Source organism: Cherax quadricarinatus, chromosome 15, assembly GCF_038502225.1.
Source record: "Cherax quadricarinatus isolate ZL_2023a chromosome 15, ASM3850222v1, whole genome shotgun sequence".
NCBI classification, from domain to species: Eukaryota; Metazoa; Arthropoda; class Malacostraca; order Decapoda; family Parastacidae; genus Cherax; species Cherax quadricarinatus.
The window spans coordinates 2,767,703-2,793,288 of NC_091306.1; the positions used below are offsets into that span (position 1 = coordinate 2,767,703).

General features: G+C 42.6%; 1 long non-coding RNA gene across 1 annotated transcript in view; it reads right to left on the reverse strand.

Moving 5' to 3' along the window:
- Positions 1-323: 323 nt before the first annotated feature.
- The window catches only part of LOC138852714 (uncharacterized), a 220,039-nt gene continuing 194,776 nt past the window's right edge, over positions 324-25,586 (reverse strand). Inside the window, exons 3-4 of the long non-coding RNA XR_011392024.1 lie at positions 771-855; positions 324-539 (exon numbers count right to left, since the gene is read on the reverse strand). This is a non-coding gene — a long non-coding RNA (uncharacterized lncRNA). The remainder of the gene's footprint in view (positions 540-770; positions 856-25,586) is intronic.

Consider the following 25,586-nt stretch of genomic DNA (forward strand, 5'->3'; position numbering starts at 1 on the left):
GTATGAGGGTGCTGCATCCAAATGTGCACAATGAAAAAAAATACTTGACCAGAGCTGGAAACACGATAGACGGTACAAAATAATCCCCCCCCAGTGAAAAGCAAGAGTGACTGTCAGTATCAAGGATCCAAAATTTTTCAACTCTTACTGTCAACTATAAGAGGACTTACCAACGGACTCTTGCCTTCAGTAGGGCAATTGCACCTATTGGTGGTTTCAGAATTAATAATATTTCTTATTAATAAGAATTATTAATAATTCTTATTAATAATAAGAATTATTAAATAATGAATATAAGTAATTATCTGTACAACTTACCTATCATTTTAGGTGATTATGCAGCATGTCAGAGTGCAAAACGTTTAACAGGCTTTTAATTCACACTTGTATGAAGAGATGGAGGTACTTCCCTGGATGATTTTGTCTATCTGTGTTAACCGATACATTACTGTGCTACTTTCGACGGTCGATGAGCTGCAAGCACTAACAGCCAGATGCCCCAAACTACCAACTAGATCGGCCCGTGGAGGCATCTATACCTGAAATAATCACAAAGTTATGTAATTTGATGAAGGCGAAGGAATACCGGAGACAAGCAGACTAAGAGACAAGAAACCAATTACTAATGAAAAAAACAGGATTAAAAGTGAACATCGCATCGAACATATTACCCGGAGGACCACACCAACATTGTAATTTGGACAGTGTATGACAGATTAGTGAATCTCAAATCATCCTTCAACCACATTACAAACGAGTGGAGGTCTTACCTGATGGTATTTAGAAATATGAAGAGGTCCAAGTGTTTTCAGACTATTCTTAGAATTGAGTAGGTGTGCACTCTTGGGAACGACTCTGGAAGAGATGTAAGATCGAACAGGTACATATCATGTATGGCTTGCATAGAGCCATTAAGGTATTTAAATCACTGGACACACCTCAAAGTTTTAAATATATACTCTCTGGAAGGGAGATACACAATAATATATACTTCTCATTGCCATAATATGATGGAGTGAGAGACAAGGAAGAAAATGTCAAATAAACCCATTAAAAGCAGGGGCGCCGTGAGCACAGTGAGAGAGCATTGTATCAACATCCGTGCGCCCAGTTTTATTAACATCATACCAGAAGATATCAGAAATATTGCTGGAACAAGGTTAGAAGTCTTCAAGAGAAAACTTAACAAGTGCCAGGTCAAACATGCCGTGATGGATATATGAGCCAAAGGGCCATCAGCATCAACAGTCAGGTTGACCAGGCAAGCACCAAATGATCCTGGTCCTGAGTCGGACTTCAGGAGTAGGAAAACTCTCGAAATCCATCAAAGGTATATCAAAGGTGTATTAAAGGTATAAAGGATGCACATGATAAACCGATAGGGCGAAATAGGACAGGCCAACACCTGGGTTTCTCTCTCTCTCTCTCTCTCTCTCTCTCTCTCTGTTGACGTTTGTTGTCATATTAGATTTGTCTCATGTTTGCCACGCTGCATATGGAATATGTTTGGAAATGATTCCATCACATCTCATTGGGAAATGTGTGGGAAGTTAGTTATTTGACAATATGTGCAGTCATTTTTTAGGGGATTTTATTCCACTAAATATGCCACGCAAAAAGTTGAGAGAGAGATAGAGAGAGAGAGGGGGGGGAGGTTATGTGACGCATACACTAGTGTTGAATGTGTTTGTTGACTCGTGTGATATGTGAATGGCAGGCAGGCCATACCTCAGTGTACGAGTGAATGGAGCTTATTACCAACCACGTCCTCTACATAACGAGCTTCATGTCTCGTGTACTCCTATATGGGTTGGTGGCGCACATTAACCTCATCAGTGCTGACGGAATATTCATTCATCTTGCAAGAGGGAGACACAATCATCATCAGGGGACTGAGGAACGGCGAGTAAGATACACTTTATCGGGGGCCAGCGTACGTTCTCTGGAATGTAGTGTGGTAATCCTAGTGGGTTTGCCGGCGCCTCGAGTCCTGCGTCTTACCACACCAATACTGATGGACTGCCATCTGTCTCATTATAGATTTGTGGGGTTAGTGTGAGCGGGAGGGAGCGCTTATTAGTTTGTCTAGGATTCATTTAGCATGTGAAAGCGAGTGAGGTTGAGACTGAGAGACAGTATTGACTGCCGGTGTTGACAAGGTGATGTGTGAAATCAGGCACCACCGGCCGTTGGTGTTGACAGAATGTTGGGTTATGCTAGTTGTTTTTACGGACATTGAGCTCTAGTTCATGGGCTGTGACATGTCTTATTTGTTAAACTAGCAGCTCCTGTAATGATTGTCTGGGGATCAGCTGTCGTGTAAGTATTAGGAGCCGGGTCTTCGATTAACTGGTCTTTCTTTCTCCCATATCTTTTGCACTAGGTCATATTTACGAATAAATTCATGATCAGAATTAAACTTCACTGCATTCTTTCATAACCATGTCTAACTCATTTCACTTGTTCACTACCCTCACACTAAGGGGATTCCTTCTCATGTCCGTGTTGACTCAACGGAACTTCTAGTTTCCTGTTGTATCCCTTCCTGCTCCACCATCTGCAGTAGTCTATCCATATTCAGTTTGTCTTATGGCTATGTGTATTTTACAAGGCATAATAATGCCTCCTCTGGTTTCCCTTAACATATCTTCCTCTCTCAGTTGTGCAACTTATGCGGCAAGTTTTATCGCAAACCTGTGAACCTTTACAGTTTTCTTATATGCTTGACGAGATGAGGGTTCCTCCCTCCCCCCTCTCTCTCTTTCTGTGTGTGTGTGTGCGTGTGCGCACTTAAGTCTCCTGACCACGGTGTGGGTTAAGTATCGAACTGTACATCTCCTTGTTAGGGTTCCTCCAGACTATTCACATATGTACTAATGCGCAGGAATCTAATTCCCTCGACAGAGTATTGACATACAGCAGGAAAAGTCTGGGCCCAAGAAATGGCTCTTGTTTATGTATGGGCTGGAAGCCCAGTAGGTTGAGCAATGTTATGATGAAGATACAATCTTTATATATTGGTAGAATTATCGTCAATATGTTGGGTAAAATGACACAAGTGCAACTAATGCGACATTTTATTGTGGCAACGTTTCGCTCTCCAGGACCTAGATATCTTGAAGGGCGAAACATGTCCTAAATAAAATCTTCAGAACTTTGTTACTTCTCGTCATTCTTGCAGTTGTGACTACCTGGACAACGAAACTGTTGGTGGTGATTACATTGTCAAGAGAAAACGTAATCACTACCTGAGATAATCAAATTATAATTGTTCTGGCAATATTTCTGACATCTGCTGGTAGCCGGTTGAAGAGTCTTGGGCCACGGTTGCTGACACAGTGCTGTCTTATTTTGCCCATGGCGCCCCTGTTTTTCGTAGGGTCTCGTTTACAATTTTTTTTTGTAGCCGCCATTCTAAGGCTGCCATACCGCGGCTGCCATCCTGAGACTGCCATCCTGAATCTGCCATCCCGAGGCTGCCATCTGAGCTGCTTGTTGCATGCTTCTTGTATGTCCTTTGTTCCTCAGTAAAGATACTCAGTGCATAAATTATTGATCAGTTAGAAGTAATAATGGAATCCAGCTAAGTGATTGGATTCTATTGATGTTATGTAACAAAGGGCACATTATTACCCCTTAGTATACATGGCAAACGAATAGCAAAGGGACACTGGGGGGGGTGAAGAGCTTTGTAGTGGTGGTGTATAGCAAAAGGGACATTACACACACACACACACACACATATATATATATATATATATATATATATATATATATATATATATATATATATACATTCGGGCCGGACTTGAGTCCTGGAGATGGGAAGTACAGTGTCTGCACTCTGAAGGAGGGGTGTTAATGTTGCAGTTTTATAACTGTAGTGTAAGTGCGCCTCTGACAAAACAGTGATGCAGTGAATCATGGTGAAGATTTTCTTTTTCGGGCCACCCTACCTTGGTGGGAAACGGCCGATGTCTTAATAAAATAAGTATATATATAAATATATACAGTTACTTGAACCAGTACTGTTTTTTGTGTATGAAACGACTTGACAGAGGAAATCTAGTCAAAATTGTCCCTGTTCACAATTGATGTGAAACTAATGAGGAGAATGCAGACAGGAGTAGACCAGGAAAGACTACAAATGGATCTGGACAAGCTGCAGGATTGGTCTGACAAGCTGCTATTGGATTTTAACCCCAGCAGATACAGAGTTAGGAAAATCGGAGAAGGGCAAAGGCATACGGAAACAGTGTAGAGGTTCGGTGGACAAAGGCTGTAAACCTTAAAGAGGACCTCGGGGTAAACAGTGTTACGAGCATTTCACCTGAGGCGCACATCAATCGTATAACCGCTGTAACAAACGTTAGACTGGCAAATTTAAGGGTTTCTTTCAGGAACGTCACGAGGAGGCACTCAAGACTTTATAGACGGTTTATGTTAAGCCCATTTTGGAGTAGGTAGCGCCAGTATGGAACCCGAATCTGGTAAAACATAAATAGATTGGAAAAGGGGCAAAAGCTTGCAGTGAAGATAGTCCCAGAGGTGAGGGATATAATCTATGAGGAGGCGTTAGAGGAGCTAAACCTGACGACATTAGACGACATAAAGACCAGAGGTGACACGAGTATGACGTACAAAATACTTAGAGGAATTGAAAGGGTGGACAGGGAGAGTTTAAGAGACGGGTCTAAGGTATATGAGGTCACAGTTGGAAATTTAGACCAGAGTTGAGTCACAAGGATGTAGGGAATACTTCTTCAGCTTTTGAAAGGTCAGGAAGTGGAACGACTTATACAGCTAAGGGATAGAGGCAGGATCCATACATAGCTTGACGAATAGGTGTGGTAGGGCTCACCCAGCCAGAAGAGAGTGAAGCCAGTAGCGGCTCAGCGGGGCCAGGTGCTATGAATCGACCCCTACAACAATAAATAGGTGAGTACACACACTACAAAAATAACGCTAATATTTTCGGTTTTAACTAGAGGCTCTTCTCAGGCGATACTAATGTAAAAAATGCGATATCTCTTTATGTAAATCTCTCAAAAATCTTACATTTGAAAATGTAAGTTGGTGTGTGAATTATCCATTAGTCGCGAATCTCTGTGATTTGCTTGTGTGCACACGGAGTGCGTTTACACGCTCCGTGTATTCGCGTGCCGTCACTGAAGGCTGTGAACGGAGTGTATCGATAGACGTCACCAGGTACCATAACCTGCTGCTCCTGGTGTATTAGTTATGGTATCAGTGGTTGGCCCCGGGTCCAGAGCGTCGCCTATTGCTCTTCCTGCAGGTGACGTCACGCTGGGCCGCTCTCTGATTGGTCGGTGATGCTACTCACTAAGTATTGCCATCTCCCCTCGTACGTTGCTGGTTTGTTTACCTCTGGGGCCGATGGGAATGTGGCCTTAGTGGGAGACAGTAGTTGGCTTAAACTAATCTGGGAAGCTAGATTTATTTTACTTCTAAGACTTTTAAACTTAGTTTTTTCTCTTGAGTTTCTCTCTCTCTCTCTCTCTCTCTCTCTCTCTCTCTCTCTCTCTCTCTCTCTCTCTCTCTCTCTCTCTCTCTCTCGTAAAAAAATAAGTTGGCTTGAAGTTCGTGTAAATGTGTCTCGGAGCGACTATTACAATGCAAATCGGGCAGCGCAGTAACTACCCTCACCAGCACAATGGACACCTATGAAGCAATTTCCGTCAGCGGACTCTCTTTTTACCTGTCATCGTTTTATATCCAAGACCCTTAACGTCTGCCACGCACGCACTCCCGTTGTCTGTTGTCCCTCCCATTGCCATTGTATGTTGTCCCTCGCACTGCTCTTGTATGTTGGGCCTCACATTGCAGTTGTATGTTGTCACACTACGATTGTTGATTCTCACACTGCTGTCTGTTGTCCTCACTCTGCCGTTGTTCCTCATCTGAAGGATATGTAAAGGATGACTTTGGGGGATTAACGACCCTGCTGCCAGGTCCCAGACGGGGCTCAGTGGATCAAAGCCTGATTTGAGGAACTTATCCAGTTCCTTCTTGAAGGAAGCTAGAGATTTGTTGGTAATTCCCTTTTCCGCACGTATCATGTGGGAGTTCGATACGTGGATTAGGGAAGAAATACTCACGTAGGCTGTTATTACTTATAATTGCTGTTATGTGGAGGGAGCTCGCAGCCGTTACCTATCTCCTTGGTTACACTCGTAAAACTGACTAGCCGTCTGCCCAGCACCCAGTGGGGTCTTTTGAAATAGTGTCAGCTCAGCACAATATGAAAGACCGTGACTCAAGACGGTTGGTCGTTGAGTCAACGGACAGGTTACTGGTAACTGGTTACTGCTACTGAGAGCTCGGCGACGCTAACGTATGTCGTCCCGACATACAACTAATACAAACTAGAGATGGCAGGTATACGGCTTGGGCTGATTCTATACAATGTCAAAGTACACAACATTAAACATTATAGATACATAAGTAGAACATTAGAATGAAAGCGTACGTAACTGAAACTGTAATGCAATACAAGGTATACTATAGTACAACTTAAAACTCAACAAATGAACAACGAACTCAACGTTGAGATTACAAGTGATAAAAACAAAAATTTTGATCGATCGATCTGTATTCATGTGATCTACGGATTCTGAGGAAGGAATATATACAAAGAAAGAGTGTTTAACAGAAAGGCAGATTCGGTGCACGCAAATCTAGACTGTTAACTCTCAGAATGCGGAGAGAACACGAACACAAAAAAAAAAAATTCTTGAATACTGATAAGTTGATACTGTAATTATTCATCTATACAGGTTATTTACATTTAACCCCAACTCTGCTAGGGTGTGATTGACATATGCAGAATGGGTGTCATCTCTGGGAGGATCAAACTCTGTAGCATTGGCTAGCTCATGCTGTATTTGAGGCAAATCTGAATTGGAAGTTACAAATGATACTTGAGGATTTCTCAATACCTGTCGTGTAAGTAGGGAATAACGACATTCAGGTTGATCATCTGACTGAGTATCAGAGGAAGAGAATACAGGATCAGGAGGATTGTCAGAGTCTGTCACATTAGTCTGCGTTGGAACATCATTATCATCACATACTAACTTCATATGATCCAAATGCGATTCTTTATACTGACCAGTACTAATCTCTCTAACCTTATACTTATTACCAGTGATATGTTCAACTACGCGATAAGGACCAACAAACTTTTGATCAAGCTTTGGCATTGCAGACGTTTTGTTAAAATTAGTCAGCATAACTCTCGAACCTACTTTGATTTTGGATGGCTTTACTCGAGTATTTGCGACTCTTGTAAATTCAGCTGTTGATTTATGAAGTGTTTCACGGATTCTTCTAAAAACACTTTGAGCTAAGCTGGTACGAGTTGCTACGAAATCATCAGGGTTGTAATTTGGTTTCGGATTAGAATATAACAACTCATAAGGCAAACGTTTATCTACACCATACAATGCATAATGTGGAGTGTCACCTATAGAAACATTGTAAGCAGAATTTATAGCACACTGCACATCAGGTATAACTTCATCCCAAGTTTCACTGTTGGGATTGATAGTGGCTCTCAAGACATCAAGTACTTTCTTATTGGTTCGTTCCGCTAACCCATTGCTGGCAGGATGATGAGGAACAATGGTGGATTTAGAGATCTTGTACAAGGTACACAAATTTTCAAGAATTTCATTACAGAATTCACCTCCATTATCTGTTACTAGGGACTTAGGGGTGGTATGCCTGCAGATAATGCGTTCTTTAAACGCTTTAGCTACTGTCTCGGCAGTCTTATCTGCAATAGGAACTAACTCACAATATCTGGTGAAATGGTCTACCATAACACACAGATGTTTGTTACCTTGGAGGGAACATTGGAAATTAGTTAACAAATCTAGCGCAACTCTTTCCCAAGGTTCGCTAGTAGTCGGATACACTTGGATTGGATTAGGACCATTAGCATTGCCTTTATGTTGCATGCAGACACTACATTTCTTAACATACTCAGAAATATCAGTTGCCATACGAGGCCAAAAGTATTTCAATCTGGCTTGTTTTACTGAACGATCCATACCAGGGTGTGCAACACCTGGTACATCGTGAACTAGCTGTAAGGCTACATTCACTAGTGACTGTGGAATTACTAACTGGTATACTCTTCTGCTAGGAGTACCCAACTCGGCTGTTCGATACAGTAATTCTTGGTTCATGACAAAGTCACTGATGGGTGCTGGTGGTTTCACATTCAGAATAAGATCTTCCTGGAGCAGGAATCGAATCACACCAGACCACATGGGATCTGTTCGTTGAGCATTCTTTACATCTTCAGCACTAAATGGAGGGTCTGCAGTTACTATACTAACATGTCGCGATAAGGCATCTGCGACTACATTTGACTTGCCAGGTAAATGCTCAAAGGTGGGATTGAACTCTTGGATAGTCAAGGTCCATCTGGCTAACCTTCCAGTAGGTTGTTTGTTCTGGAATAAGGGTATCAGTGGAGCATGATCTGTCAAGACATGAACAGAGTACTGATAAATAATGTCTCGGAAGTGCTTTAAAGACCATACTATTGCTAAAGCTTCTTGCTCAGTTACTGTATAATTACGTTCAGCCTTTGTAAGGACTCGGCTAGCAAATGCAACTGCGTTGTACTTGCCATCGGTCTTCTGAGCTAGTACGGCACCTATGCCAATTGAACTAGCATCAGTTGTCAGATAGAAAGGCTTAGAAAAATCTGGAAATTTCAAAATTGGAGCAGATGTTAGCTTTTCTTTTAGAGTCTGGAATGCTCTTTCTTGACGGAAGGTCCAAACAAAAGGAGCATCTTTCTTAAGCAACTCAGTTAGAGGAGCAGCTATGGAAGAAAAATTGGCAATGAAAGATCTATAAAAACCTGCTAAGCCCACAAAGGATCTTACGGCATCAGCAGTTTTGGGAGTTGGAAAATTTAGTACTGCAGTTACTTTACTTTGGTCAGTCGTAACCCCTCTAGGAGTGACTACGTGACCAAGAAACTTAATTTCTGATCTGAAAAATTGACATTTTGACAGTTTGATCTTTAAATTGGCTTCTTCAAGCTTACCAAGTACTACATCAAGTCTTTTCAAGTGTGTATCCACGTCTTTAGACATGACGATTACGTCATCTAAGTACACCATAAGTGCATTACCTATGAGACCTCTAAAGATATTAGTCATGAGCCTTGAGAACGTGATAGGGGAAGATCATAATCCAAATGCCATACGGAGGAAGTGATAATGACCTGTAGGAGTGGAGAATGCAGTTAGTTCTTGGCTGTCCTCGTGAAGAGGGACTTGCCAAAACCCTTGTACCAAATCCAGGGTTGAAAAGACTTTGTTATCTCCGATATTACGTAAAAGATCACCCAGTACAGGGAGTGGAAAGCGATCTGGAATGGTTTTTGCGTTTAACTTCCTAAAGTCAATTACTGGACGCCAAGTACCATCCTTCTTAGGTACTAGTATCAAGGGTGCATTCCAAGGGGAATTGCTAGGTGCAATAACTCCATCATCAAGCATTTGATTGATCAATTCTTCTGCGACAGCAACTTGTGAATGAGGCATTCTGTACGCAGGTATGTAGATAGGTCTAGTACCAGGTTCAAGTGGAATACGATGGGACAATAAGTTCGTTATACCCATCTTCTCACCTGGTAAAGCAATGGCTTTACGACGTTTGTTCAACAGAGTCAACAAACGCTTGACTTCATCTGGGAAGTCAGTGGGAGCTAAGTCTTTCTCCTCAACTGGTGGAACAGATTGATCCAGTGAGGTGGATGAGGTCTCCCCGGCAGAAATAGCACCGACCCACTGGTCAGGTGACAACTCATCCTCTACCTGAACAGGGTAAGGATAGTGAACAAGGTCAACAAGATTGGTATTTGCTCTAAGGCGAACACTGTGACCAGAAGTGTTGGCCAGGTAGAAATGGATCTTACTATCTCGTACAACATGTAAGGATGGTTCAACAAATAGACCTTTTACTTTGCAGGAATCACTGTCAACTAGGACGTTATCACCATCTGGAACACTAGGAACAACTACAGACACTCTAGTGAGAGCACTAGCCGCAACAGAAACGTCTTTCTGCAGACGGCATGTGACATCAACAAGAGATGGCATTACTAGTTGCAAGTAATTGTTTTCCGACAAGGCGTCCCCTGTGGAGAAACTACTACTCGAACTAGCAGGCATTGCAGGGATAGGTTGAGCACTCAAGGCAATCTGAGCGTCCTCGGACACTTGAGGCATCGGACTATCCTGCAATTCTGAAGGTATAGGTGGAACACTGATGGGAGTGACAGAATTACCAGTGCCTGACCGCTTGGGTACGCTACTGGAGAATGCATTAGCTTGTAAGGACTTAATCCGTACATCATACTCTGCAGCAGTATAACAGATTTCGGATCCAAGCTGGTAACCCCAGAATGGAACGATCAAGTCGTCAATTTGTGCATGCCATCGATAAGGGTCGAGCACAATGCGTAAGTCTCGCATGGAAGCAAATCCCAGTAGAAGGTCACCAGGGAAAGTAATCTGGTCGACTACAAAGAAGGAAACAGTGAAGTCTCTACCTTGGATAGAAAAGGTTAGGGAAGTCCGACCTCGGACACGCAGGTGAGAACCAGATACTCCACTAAGGGAGGACACAGGAGTCGGTTCTACGAGAAGGACATGTCGTAACTTCTTATCCTTAAACAAACTAGACCTAATAATATTGATTTGCGCACCAGAGTCCATGAACAATTGAACGGGCGCATTATAAACAGATGCTTCCACTATAGGGCCTATTGTTGCATTGGAAGTTATGTGCAAACAAAAAGGTGAATTTTCATCAGAAAAGACTTGTTCTACTCCATCCCCAAAATCATCTATGTCAGAGACATGTGAAGCAACAACCTCAGCAGGGTTGTCATTCTCGAGACTGCTTAAGGCTTCAAAGGAATTGTGAACTGGGATAGTGTACTCATTATCACCTACTGTCACCAAGGGGCGGTTTGACTGGGGCGCTCGAATTCCCCCGACTGGGAAGAACGAGCCTGGTTCTGGTTAGTTTGAGAATTGAATGAATGAGCCTGGTTCTGGTTATTTTGAAAACCACGAGATCTGTTTCCTCGACGGGTTCTGCAGTTGGAACGACCACGGAAAGATCTAGAGTACTGAAGGTTATAGAGAGCATTACACTCAGATGTGTCATGTCCATGTATTCTATGATAAGTACAGTAGGGAAGATCTGAGTACTCATCATCAGTACGACGTCTCTTAGGGTAACTATCAGGACAATTAATTGCAATATGTCCACGGAAACCACAGTTGTAACAATTCCGCCGACTATGGTTACTGAATGTACTATGAATACTACGAGGTGTATAACGACTCTGTACACTGGTTCTTGGTGATCTCTGAGATGGTTGACGACTACGATTTGTCTCTGTGGCGCAAACAAGAGGTGGTGCAGACTGAGGCATATTTGTGACATTACTTTTAATACAAGGGAAAGTACCCTGGGGGCACAAGGAACGTACATGATTTAAGGCTGTAAGTGGTTCCATCGTTACAGTTGGAGGATCAGCCTCATAAGCACACACAGAAGCAGGTGGCATTAGTTCTTTAATTGCTCCAAAAGCTGCTATTTTAGCAATTGATTCTGTAAATGGTTTAGCCTCGTCAGGGAGAAAAGATGATGATTGGACAGCATTGATAAATGATGATAAAAGTTTGTCTAATCTAACAGCAAATGCACTCAACGATTCAGTACTCATGGGTGTAGCATTCACTAGTTCTCTAAGAACGACATATGGATCAGCTGTTTTTACTGGGACAAGGAAAGAACGAATCAGTTCCTCATATTGTGACCACTTAGTAAGATTCCTGAAGTCTCGCATATCAAGGAGATCAACAACGTGAACAGCAGCAGGAGATCGATAAAGAGCTTCTTTAGCAAGTCTGATAAGGCTTTCCTCTGAAGGAGGACCTTCAGCTAGAGCACTAGCACGAGAACGAATGGCTGCAAACCATGCTTCAAGACTATGTACATGGCCATTGAATAAAGGTAACGCATCAAGGGAATCACGAGTATAACTGTAATATCTCGGTGTCTGAGTCGGTCTGTCAGTCGGTAAGGAACTGTGAGGACTGATGACAGGGCCAGCAGTAGCCTGAGAGGTCTGAGTGTCGACATTCACTAAAGTATCACTTGACGGTATGTGAGACATAATGGCAAAGTAGCACGAGAACAAACAAAGCAAAAACAATGAACAATAAAAATGATATAAAATTCTAGAATTGAAATGAAAAGATATACAACTAATTCTGCAGAATAATGTCTAAATACACTGCAAGAGGAAGGAAAACTCAATTTAAAGGACTATTGACCAAGAGAAAAAAAAAAATTTACATTGAAATATACAAGTAAAAATATTACTGGAGACTGAATTAAATGCAAAATGAGCTGTCTTTACTCTTGCTAATAAAGAAATTAATTAATTAAAATTTTAAATCAATGTGAAAGTGTAAAATAAAATTATTAAATTGTTAACTGGGAAATTTAAGTATTTTCTAAGAATGCATAGACAAAATTAAATTATAAATCATAAAAATAGCAATAAAAGAAAATAATTCACTGCAGAACAGTTCAACAAAATAATTCACTTCAGAACAAGTGCAACAAAATAAGGTGTAGAAACAATCACTGCAGTAATAAAGTGTCACTGGGAAAACTCAGGTAAAATAATGAATTAAAATATGAAGATCAAAAAAATAAACTGATTGAACACTTTAACTCTTAATTGTAAATTAGACAAAACAATTTACTCAAACAGAGTAAGAAAAACACTTTACGTTAAAAGTAATTGAAATTGCATCAAGAGTGAATTTGTTCAAGAATTACAAAAATATGAAAAAATAAAACACAGGAACAAAACAGGGAATATAACACTTACAGTGACGAAGCACACTTCACTATAATATATTCTTACAACAAAATCCTGCTGTGACTGATACAACAAAATCTTGCTGTGACTGATACGACAAAAATTTGCTGGCAAAAATAATGGTACACAGGCTGCGAAAAAATTAGAGGAATGAGACACTGTTGGCATACGAAAAAAAAGACACACATAGAAATAAATGGATAATTTGGTATGCTGAAAGAATACAATAAAAAAAAATGAATCACTTCACACAGGGTGACTGACTGGTACACTACACAATAATACTTACTAGAGACAGGAGTAGCATAAAGAAAAACACAGAATAAAAAATATAAGATAAGTGAAAACACTGAAAAATATTCTAAAAATACTGAGTCAAAGAAAATACGGCGTTTACACTGAAAACACAAGGTTTAGAGTACACAAACAATTTACTATAAATGTCTCACACACGCAAATGTCTTTAAATGCAAGAAAAATGTCTCAAAAAAATTATCACTGAAGTCGGGAGTAGTAGATGGGCGGTGAGTACTGGTGATGGGGCGAAGATATTGTCCTGTGGGCGGGCGGTGTTTCCTCTTCCACTCACACTGTTGTCGTGAAGAAATGTGCGTTCTAGACGAACTCACATAACTGGCTTTATCGGTGGCACCAGCTACAATCTCTTGACCAATTATGTGAGCCAAAACAGTACTAGGACCCGGTACAAGGGTGCAAACCACAGGTAGATGAGTGGATGGCTGGTGGTGGTGGGAGAGAGTGGTTGGTGTGACTCTCGCTGGGGTACTGCCGCGCACCCCGGGTGGTGGGAGAGAGTGGTGGGGGGGGACGCTGGGGGTCTGCCGCGCACCCCACTCACCCACGAAGGTGGCTTGAAAACCCACTCTATGCCACAGGAATGGTAAAAACCACTCTTAGCATCCAACAGGGAGCACAAAGCGATATAGACAATACCTCAGAGGAACTTGGCTTACTTCTTACTGCGTGGCTTACTTCCCTCTCTCAGCTGGGTTAGAAGCTGGGTTGGCTGACTGGCTTACCCCACGAGAATGGATGACTGGAAGACGTGTAACGATGCACAAAGCACGGAGGAGCAGTTGGATGACAGGAGACAGGCTGGATGATAGGCTGACTGGCGTTCACTTCCACAGTCTGGCTTACTGACTGGCTTAATTGCAAAATCCGGGTCAACCCCTCGGAGATTGAAGCAATTAGCACACGAACTAAGCCAGGAGCTTGAAAAGGCTGCAACAGGCTTGCAGGCAATAGGTTTGAGGGGAGTAGGCGACTGCTGGTGGCTGGAGGTGCGCGAGGGTAGAGCTGGTGGCTGGAGGTTCACCTATGACCCTGCCGGCTACTCACAACAGTCTTCGAACGCCTTGAAGCCTTGAATTACCCTTAAAAACGTAAATCCACGCTCCACACCGCTGTACACCATTTATCATGTGGGAGTTCGATACGTGGATTAGGGAAGAAATACTCACGTAGGCTGTTATTACTTATAATTGCTGTTATGTGGAGGGAGCCCGCAGCCGTTACCTATCTCCTTGGTTACACTCGTAAAACTGACTAGCCGTCTGCCCAGCACCCAGTGGGGTCTTTTGAAATAGTGTCAGCTCAGCACAATATGAAAGACCGTGACTCAAGACGGTTGGTCGTTGAGTCAACGGACAGGTTACTGGTAACTGGTTACTACTACTGAGACTGGTAACTGGTTACTACTACTGAGACACGGAGGGAGGGCGTTGAAAAGTCGGGAACCTCTGACACTCATCGAGTTCTGTTATTGTGCTCGTCGCTCCCATGCCTCTTAGTGAAGATACTCCGCACCGTCTGCTAAGTCTTTTGTTTTCATAGGGAGTGATTTGTGTGTGGAGGATTGGGACCAGTCCCTCCAAGATTTAACATCACTGCTACAGATGCCCGTGCAACTGCCGCTGCTGCTGCTGATTTTGCCGGTACTGTTGTTGCTGATAACACCACGCACACCAACCCACTGCTGCTGTTAACATGTCATTGTTGTTGCTGCTAGCACATACACCAATGGGCCACAGCTGCTGCCGTTGCTACTGCTGCTAACCACACACACACACACACACACACACACACACACACACATCATAGCAGTCACAGAAACAATAACAGATGCAATCTTCCCACCAGGATATCAGATCCTGAGGAAAGATAGGAGCAGAGGGGGAGGAGGGGTTGCACTGCTCGTAAAACACCGATGGAAATTTGAGGAAATGGGAGGCATGGACGAGATTGGAGAAAGAGAATACATAGTAGGTACACTTCAGTCTGGGGAGCACAAGGTAGTCGTTGCAGTGATGTATAATCCACCACAGAACTGCAGGAGACCAAGAGAGGAATATTAAGAGAGCAACAGAGCAATGGTGGACACACTGGCTGAGGTGGCAAGAAGAGCTCACTCGAGCAGAGCAAAGTTACTGGTTATGGGCGATTTCAATCACAGGGAGATCGATTGGAAAAACCTGGAGCCACACGGGGATCCTGAAACATGGAGAGCCAAGATGATGGATGTGGTACTGGAAAACCTCATGCATCAACATGTTAAGGATACTACCAGAGAGAGAGGGGAGGATGAACCAGCAAGACTGGACCTTGTGTTCACCCTGAGCAGTTCAGACATTGAGGACATCACACATGAGAGGTCCCCTAGGAGCTAGTAACCACGTGGTTCTGTTCTTTGAATACATAGTAAAGTTACAAGTGGAGAGGGTAACAGGAGTTGAATGGGAAAAGCCAGACTGTAAACGGGGGGACTACATAGGTTTGAGGAACTTCCTGAAAGAGGTTCAGTGGGACAGAGAACTGGTAGGAAAGTCGGTAAACGAAATGATGGAATACGTAACAACAAACTGCAAGGAGGCAGAGGAAAGGTTTGTTCCCAAGGGCAACAGAAATAATGGGAAGAACAGAACGAGCCCTTGGTTTACCCGACGGTGTAAAGAGGCAAAAACCAAGTGCAGTAGAGAATGGACAAAGTAGAGAAGGCGAAGAACACAGGAAAATAAGGAGATTAGTCGAAGACCCAAGAACGAGTATGCACAGGTAAGGAGGGAGGCCCAGCGACAATTTAAAAATAACATAGCATCGAAAGTCAAGTCTGACCCGAAACTGCTGCACAGCCACATTAGGAGGAAGACAACAGTCAAAGACCAGGTGATCAGGCCGAGGAAAGAAGGTGGGGAACTCACAAGAAACGATCACGAGGTATGCGAGGAGCTCACCATGAGATTTAAGGAAGTATATACAGTAGAGACAGGAATGGCTCTGAGAAGACAGCACAGAGGGGAACGCCAACAGGGAATATACCAACAGGTGCTGGATGACATACAAATAACGGAGGAGGAGGTGCAGAAGCTGCTAAGTGACCTCGATACCTCAAAGGCGAGGGGTCCGGACAACATCTCCCCGTGGGTCCTTAGAGAAGGAGCAGAGATGCTTTGCATGCCACTAACCACAGTCTTCAATGCATCCCTTGAAACTGGGCAACTACCTGAGGCATGGAAGACGGCAAATGTAGTCCCCATTTTTCAGAAAGACAGAAACGAGGCAATAAACTACAGACCAGTGTCTCTGGCGTGTATAGTATGCAAGGTCATGGAGAAGATTATCAGGAGGAGAGTGGTGGAGCACCTGGAACGGAACAAGATTATAAACAACAACCAGCACGGATTCATGGAAGGCAAATCCTGTGTCACAAATCTTCTGAGTTTTATGACAAGGTAACAGAAGACTCGAGAGAGAGGGGTGGGTTGATTGCATTTTCCTGGACTGCAGGAAGGCCTTCGACACAGTTCCTCACAAGAGACTAGTGCAAAAGCTGGAGGATCAGGCGCATATAACAGGAAGGGCACTGCAGTGGATCAGAGAATACCTGACAGGGAGGCAACAGCAAGTCATGGTACGTGATGAAGGAACACAGAAACAAGGGGTCACAATTGGAAGCTGAAGACTCAGACGAGTCACAGGGATGTTAGGAAGTACTTTTTCAGTCACAGAGACGTCAGGAAGTGGAATAGCCTAGCAAGTGATGTAGTGGAGGCAGGTACCATACATAGCTTTAAGACGATGTATGACAAAGCTCAGGAAGCAGAGAGGACCTAGTAGCGATGAGTGAAGAGGCGGGGCCAGGAGCTGAATCTCGACCCCTGCAACCACAATTAGATGAGTACAATCAGGTGAGTACACACACACACACACACACACACAAACCAAAGAGGCGTGGCCATTAGCCGAGACTCGACCCTCGCAACCACAAATAGCTGAGTACAAATACACTGATGGCACTGGAGGGCAGGAGGCATATGGGGGACATAATAAGGATGTATAAAATACTAAGATAAATTGACAAGGTGAACAGGGACAGAAGGTTTCAGAGCTGGGATACAGGAATAAGGGGACACAAGGATACAACTGGAAGCTCAAAACTCTGATGAAACACTGGGATATTAGGAAGTATTTGTTTTGTCTTAGAGTTGTCAGGAAGTAGAACAATCTGGAGAGTGAACTAAGAGAGGCAAGATCCATACATAGCTTTAAGAAGAGGTACAATAAGGCTCTTAGAACAGGAAGAGAGTGCTTCTAGTAGTGATCAGCGAAGAGACAGGGTCAGGAGTTGTGAATCGACCCCTGCAACCACATATAGGTGGGTACACGCACTCCAACCCAACGCTGCTGCTAACACCACGCGCACCAACCCACCGCTGCTGCTGCTGCTGCTAACACCACGCACACCAACCCACCGCTGCTGCTGCTGCTAACACCACGCACACCAACACCACGCACTCCAACCCACCGGTGCAACGAATTCGGCTAATTGCCGAATAAACCAACTTTGGTGTCACAGGGTGGAACAATACGCCTCACTAACCTGTATTTCTCGCTCTTGTGCAGCCTGGCCCGAGAGGTCAATTTTCAAGTGTCTCTTTTTCCACTCTGCTACGAATTAACGTCGCAATAATACGTTTAACATTCGGAGCCATTGATCACCCAGATGTTTTTATATATAAATATTTTCGTTTCAATATTTATGCAAATTTAAACCGTATGAATTGAAGGGAATGCAGCAATGTGTGTGTGTGTGTGTGTGTGTATATATATAAATTTGTCTTTTTTTTTTTTAGTCACTGTGGTCAAAGGTCGATTTTATTTAAAAAAGAAATTTTTCGTCGGATGTAGCCGGGAAGACTAGGAACAACTTGCGTTCCTTCTCTCGATCTCCACGTTGTGTGTCTGGAAAATTAAGATGGATTACTATAGATTCCTAGGGATGTTGGTTAACCTGTGACTTACATGTGACCTCTTTCGGGTGTTTTCTTCCCACCTAACAACTTTCCCACCTACATTTTAGCAACTTGAAGGGTCACTTTCCGCATAGCATAATGCACTTGTCTCCAATCTGGGAGGAATTTACAGCTGGTCGCAGTGTATGCGAGGGTGTTGTGGGTCGCCTTGAATCTGGCCGCACTGCCACCTTAGATTAAACGGACCTGAGGTGAGAAATCGGCTACCGTAGCAGCACACGTATTTACCATCTGTCTTGGGTAACATGATGTCTCCTGCTGGACGATTTTGGTTCACACTTTAAAAATGTCAGCATGGACTGGTAGGCCTGCCATAGAGTTTGATTATGTTTAGGTTAGGTTAAGTTAGGTTAAATTACGTTAGGTTAGGTTAATTTAGATTAGGTTAGGTTAAGTTAGGTTGGGTTAGGTTAGGTTAATTTAGGTTAAGTTAGGTTGGGTTAGGTTAGGTTAGGTTGGGTTGGGTTGGGTTGGGTTAATTTAGATTAAGTTAGGTTAAGTTAGGTTGGGTTAGGTTAAGTTAGGTTTTCTGCTGAAAATTTGCGTTTTATCTCAATAGCTACAGGTTATTTTCTTGTCTTATTTCTCACCTTCCTCTGAAAGTGTTCTGAATTCACGTAACGTCATCTTCGCTATATTTTCAGCAATTTTCTAAGTCATGTTTTCTGGAGTATATATCAGACAGATTAAATACTCAGTTGCAAGGTAGGTACGAAGAGCCACACGATGGAGAACATTGATCGAATCCGACATAAGCCACGAGAGAACAGTGAACAGATTCAACATCATTCTTAGAACATGTAACATTCTCCTCAGATGTCCGTCACAACGACACGCACGACAGAACTTTGACGAAGGTACGTTGTTGAAACACACCGCAACAACGACACACACAACAACAACAACGACACACTCCTGCAACATTTTCATTCAGTGTTGTGGAGGTGATAATTAACATGCAAATGCATGCCTGCCGTTTGAGCGAAGCATGAACCAGCTAACAAAATACCTAAAACTCCTATAATTCCACCTAGTATTGCCGCGGTGTTCAGCGCATTAACGAGTTTTCATTACGGTACACCGAGCCGGTAATAGTACATGTTTAAAGGGTGCCATGCCAGCTCATCTTCGTCGTGTAGAAACTGGACAGTGATTTCCACTGTGATTTTCTGACGCGTTTCACGTGTTCCTGCCTGGAGGTGCTCCGGGGGGTCAGCGCCCCCGCGGCCTGGTCCCAGACAAGGCCTGTTGTAGAGTATGATAAACGAAACGGGTGTGGCAAGCTCCTGGACGTGTGATTCCTGGGATACAGCCACAACGAAAGGTTCACTTGACAGAAAAAATATAAATGTCTGTATAACAAATATTCATAACTACATAATAGAATAAAATAATAATAATAATAATAATAATAATAATAATAATAATAATAATAATAATACAATGTACCTATGATTTGTTATGAAATATTGAACTAGTGTGATATATTAGTATGTAAAAGAACCACGGGGGGAGCTGAATGATAGCTCTAGATCTTTCGTGTTGCAATCAATACATCAGGAGCTCGCAGTGTAGTAGAAAACAGTAAGAGGTCCAAGCAAATACGATCACAGGGAACGCCTGGGCGTTCCCCCAGGGGGAAAAACTGTCCCCCCTTGTTGAGAACCCCTGTATTAGTGTGTATGATACACAACCATTAAAAATAATACTTACAGCACTTCACTGCAGCATTTTTTTGTACCTCAGCAGCGTCTCACACTGAGGTTATGGCCCAATAAAAGTAAACTTCACCGTCATTCGTTCAACAGCTGCCTTGTCAGAAATGCACAAACATCACAGTTCAAATGACCCTCCCGACTTTAACATCTTTCCAGACGATATTGGAAACACTGCAGGAACAAGTGTAGAAGTCTTCAAGAGCAAACTCTACAAACACCTCCAACAGCCTGGTTGACCAGGCAAGCGCCAGACTAGCCTGGTCCAGGGAGAGAGGTTGCTGGAGTAGGTAAACTCTTCAAGCCCATCAAATGTATATCAAAGATGAAGGTATTCGCACCTCTCCTTCAGAGTACACTCTTCTTCCGGTCACTGGGAACCAAATCCGGCTAACCAGTTCTCGTGAATACCTTCATAAATATTACTTTTCTCATTCTGCAACAGCACGTCAAATCCTTAAAAAAAAAAAAAAACTGGCGTCCACTCACACTAGTCTAATAGGCTCTTTCACACTCTCGAGAATTATTCTTCTGATCGGCATCAAACCCTAAATGTTGATGTATATTAACTGAAATTATTTTTGGGTTGTGTGGATGCCAGTTCGCCTATTTTTAAAGCAATTTTATTAAAATGGATTTTTTTATATAAAAATTCAATATTTTTTTTTATAGGATTTTAGGGAATTTGAAATAGAATACTAAATGAGAAAAGAAAACTGAGAAAAAAAATAACGAGGACAGACTTTCTTATTTTCAATACATATACACAGCAGCATTTTTCCTTGCCTTTACCCTCCTGTTCGTTTATAACTCGATAATACATCATTCAATCACCTTCAAAATTTGAAGGCTGGTATACGGTATCTAGGACAAGACACTTGGGTGTAGATACAAGCGTGGGAGCCACCAGAACAATGTTACCTCGACTAATTCCCACACATTCTCCTCGCGTGGGATAACTGGAGGAAGCCTCCTCTGCTAGGCTTCGCAGCGCTGTATGACCCTTATGGGTTTAGCGCTTAGTTTTGATAATAATAATAATCAGCTGATAAGTAGGACACTGGTGTGTCCTACTTACCAGCTGGTCATTGTTGTTAATGGAGTAGGTCTACATGGGTAGGCGCTATTTTTTCAAAGTTTTAATCTCGAAATGGTATACAGGATTATTTTTCCATTGGTGCTATATTTTGTTTTGATTCTGATGAGAGGGCGAGGGGTGCTCTCGATCCAAGGAACTCGACCTATCCTCCTCCTCCTCCTCCTTGGATTGAATCTGAATGTCTCCAAGTCCACAGGCGCTATAGTACCCCTACTGGTTTAGCACTTTTCCTCTGATTAAAATTAAATTTTTGAAAACATCCTGTGATTCCTCACAGGAAATAAATATATTTTTTGCTTTAGGCTGAGTAGGAGCACATGTTTTAGGGTTCTGTGCAATATCTGGAGAATGCCTCTTCAGGTCGGCTTTAAACTCTTAGTTTTGGTGTGTTTTCCTCAAAGGAAACTGTGCCGTAACTTTAAGACGTGTAAGTTTTTATATGCCAATTTATTAATCAGATTTATTTTTGTGTGTGAACTAACTAGAGACTCTCTTCTGACCAGAAATAAATCAGTGTATAAATTAACTTTCTTTTCGAAGAAACTGGTAAAAGTGAAATAGTGATTCTCACTTGATAATTTCTGAATGAATGTTCCAGCTGTCTTCGTACTTCGAGGCTGATAACTACATAATGCAGCGTCTGAGCGAGCGGCTTCAAACTTAATGTGCGGGTGTAGTTTAGGATATTGGTGTCACTGAGACAAGAGAATTCCCCTTCAGTTCGGTTTCAGAGCTGGTGTTCCTTAGCGGAAAGTTTAAAAACTTGCATTTGTGGTCACAGTGATGGCCCATACTAACTTACCCTATGGTGTATAAATATACCTAGTTTGATGACTCTTACTGTAGCCAGCTTGCCTGGAGTTTTACGACTTGCCGCGAGTTCAATCCCCATCCGTTCCGTAGTTTGGTAGGTGTGAGCTAGTTTTGAACTGTATATGTCCCAAATTTGCCATTTTTATTGAAATAATTGGGATATTAGTGTCCAGGTGATAACTTGTGAATACCCAAATCTGATTTGCTTTAAGTCTTCAACGTTATTTCTTTTACCGCACTGGAAACTTAAGCCGCACCCTACACTAATCTATTTCTGAGGGACAGGAGCCGCCACCGAAATACGTCTACTTAGTTCATGGCCCGTGTGACGGCGCTAAGATTGTGGTCCACCGGACCGGTACACTGTCCAGCTCCTTCCTAGTGACACCTGTGAACTGTAGAAGCTTAGTATTTTGCTATTATTATTATTATTATTATTATTATTATTCCGTAAAATCGGAATAGTAAAGGAGGAAATGGTACAAGACATGATGGAGAAATACAGTATACGTGAGGAGAAAGGAGGAGACGAACCAAAGAGGGAAAGACAGATAAGAACAGAGTGCACGAGGCAAGGAACAGAGAGAGAGAGAGAGAGAGAGAGAGAGAGAACGGAAGTAACATAATACATAGTTTGCATTGTTGGGACAAGCAAAAAAAAAGTGTGCGGTAAAAAAGAAACACTTGTGTATCTTGTATTGATTTGATAATTATTCAGACCAAGGAACATAAATAACCCAGAATAAATCCATATATCGGGCACTGTTTTTTTCTGTTAGAGAAAGAGAGTGGTGAAAATCAGTGTTTATGTGTATGTATGTGTTTGTGTGTGTGTGTGTGAGAGAGAGAGAGAGAGAGAGAGAGAGAGAGAGAGAGAGAGAGAGAGAGAGAGAGAGAGAGAGAGAGAGAGAGAGAGAGAGAGAGAGAGAGAGAGAGAGAGGAAAAGATAGCCAGAGACCTCTGAAGAACATTCCTCCAAAACCTTCCATTCATCAACAGCCTGGTTGACTAAACCATTAACCAATAGTCTCAGTAGTAGTACCAGTTCCTAGTAACCAGTTACCAGTAACCAGTGTACCAGTAGATGACTCATTACCAACCGTCTGTGTGAATCATTGACTGTATTCATATTGCTGCTGACCATAGCAGGATTTCAAACACCCGTCACCCGTAGGCACTTTGAGTCAGTCGAAGATAGGCAGCAGAGACAGGCAGGTTGGCTGTTGGTGCTTTCCCATACTTTCCGTTATATTATACGTATTACCAGCCTACGTGAGTATTCTTACCCCATCCACGTTATCGAAAACCCACTTGACAATAGGCCAGGTCTGGGACCGATGCGCGGGGGCGGTGACTCCCTCTGGTACCATCAACTGGCAGCCCTACACCTACCCACCTCTCGAACAGAAGGTTGTGCTTCACACTGCTCTTCCTTCATAAATTGTTCACACATATTTATGATTCTAGAGTACAGTGAAGCACCAAGAATCATCCACACAGCCTTGTTCTGCTTCAGGCTGAAACACAGCCGGTGGAAAGTTAATCAGGTGTAGGGTATGATAATCAATCGAGGATCTAATAAGCCTCGTCCCGCAGATTTAAAGTTGATGCCAGTTTTATATGTGCATGATAAATTAATGTTCCGTAATGCAGCTTGGTCCTGCCCAGCTTATCTTGGGTCATCTTACATTTAGTGGTTGTTGCTGAGTACAAATGACAGTTAATTTATTCCGTGAAGTTCATGCTGGCTGTCGCCAGGTTAGTGTAACTCTTGCACTAACCTGGTTAGTGTAACTCTTGTTGTATTAGCCAGGTTAGTGTCAGGTTAGTGCAGCTCTTGCACTAACCTGACCTATAATTTGATTTTATAATGCCGAGAGACTATTAGCAACAAATCTACGTTCTTTCTGTGTGCATATTGTCTTATATTATAGTGAAGTCCAAATTTTTTCTCCTTCACCTCTTTTTCTTTTCTTTCTTATATATAATTTTTGCTGCTCTGCTCTGTAATGACGCAGATATCTTCATAAAAAAAAGATGGGATAGGCCATCCTGAGAGATGGTAATTCCCAAATGATAGTGACTCCAGTTCTACTTAAAGGAAATCTTTGAAGCTCCGGTAGTTGACGAAGGTTTAATGGTATACCTGACGATGTCCTCACTGCCCTCCTGAAGTATCCCAGCTCAGGCTGCCGGGTTTCAACACCTTGTGGAAGACAACAGGGGAAATATAGCTAACTTTTTTTTAAATTTTATGTAGAATAGAGTAACAATACATTACTAGTGTATCCAGTTTTGTTGACAGAAGTACGTACATCTTGCTTCAAATTACTAGACGTGTGTGTGTGTGTGTTCCCTTCCCCCCACTCTCCCATTTCCTCTAGCATATCCCCCTTCCCTTCACCTTCATCTCCCGTCTTTTTTTTTATCTTCCTTTCCTCTCTTCCATCTCCCTCTTCCCTTTTAAGGTCACTAATGAAATTATTCTTCTTTGGTTACCTTAGCAGCGTCTACAGTTCAGTGTGGCTGTGTGTAACGTTGTTCTGTACCCTCAGTACTGAAGAGGATTGGTGAGGGAAGTGGATAGGTGAGAGGATAAACAGGTGGTTAGATGGGCAAAAGGATAGGTAAGGGGGTGGATAGGTGAGAAAGGTGCATAGGTTAAAGGAGGATACGAGATGTGGCTAGGTGGGTAGGATAGGTGAAAGAGGTGGATAGGTGGGGAAGGAGAATAGGAGAGAGAGGTGGATAAGTGGAGAGGAGGATAGGTAAGGGAGATAGATAGGTGGGGAGTGGGTTAAGGAGTGGGAGGGGTCGTTAAAGTGTATTCGGGCCATGAAATAAATATAATTATGTGTCTTAGTCTGGCCCTTCGAGAGAGAGAGAGAAATAGACCACCTCGCAGTGATATAAATATTCTAGAGTAATAGATCATTTTTTCTACCAGGTTAGCATGATCTACGGGTCAGGAAGGAGAGGTATTTTTTTTTAACAGACTTGGACTCGTTAGTAGTGTGCTGCTTTTCTCTTCTATATGATAGTTAGACAGTGGGAACAAAGGTAACTATGTTTACCTGTCATATTCCATCACGCAGGATGGTGCTCACACAAGGTGTTGAAACCTGTCAGAGTTGGGAGAGAGACTTCAGTAGGGCAATAAGGATATCGTCAAGCATTTCAGAAAGGGTTTATTAGCTACGGGGAGCTTGGAGTGGGAGTGGGTATTATTGGGGTTGAGTTAGGTCAGTTTAGGGTGGGTAGGGAGTGAGTGGGGTTGCCATGGGGTCGCATCGGAACGATGAGGCAAAATTACGGACTAGAAACACTAACATCAAACATGGTACAAAGTCAACATTTTTTTTTGGGGGGGGGGGGGATTTTTTGGGCTCAAGATGTAAAACAAAACTCAAACGTCGTCTAGAAGCATTTTGCAAAGTCATTTGACAAATGAGATCACTGAGTGACATCCCCCTCCTAAAAAAAAAAAAAAAAAAAGGCCAATAGATGTAATAGGCAAAGTAGGGAAATGAATCTTCAAATTTCTAGCAAAGACAGCACACAAAATTGGTAATCAAGAAAGCAAAATCCATTTTCAATAAATTAAAAGTTCAGTACCCCAGGACACGATCCTGGCGCCCTTACTGTTTGTCTTCAAGGCAGACATGAAA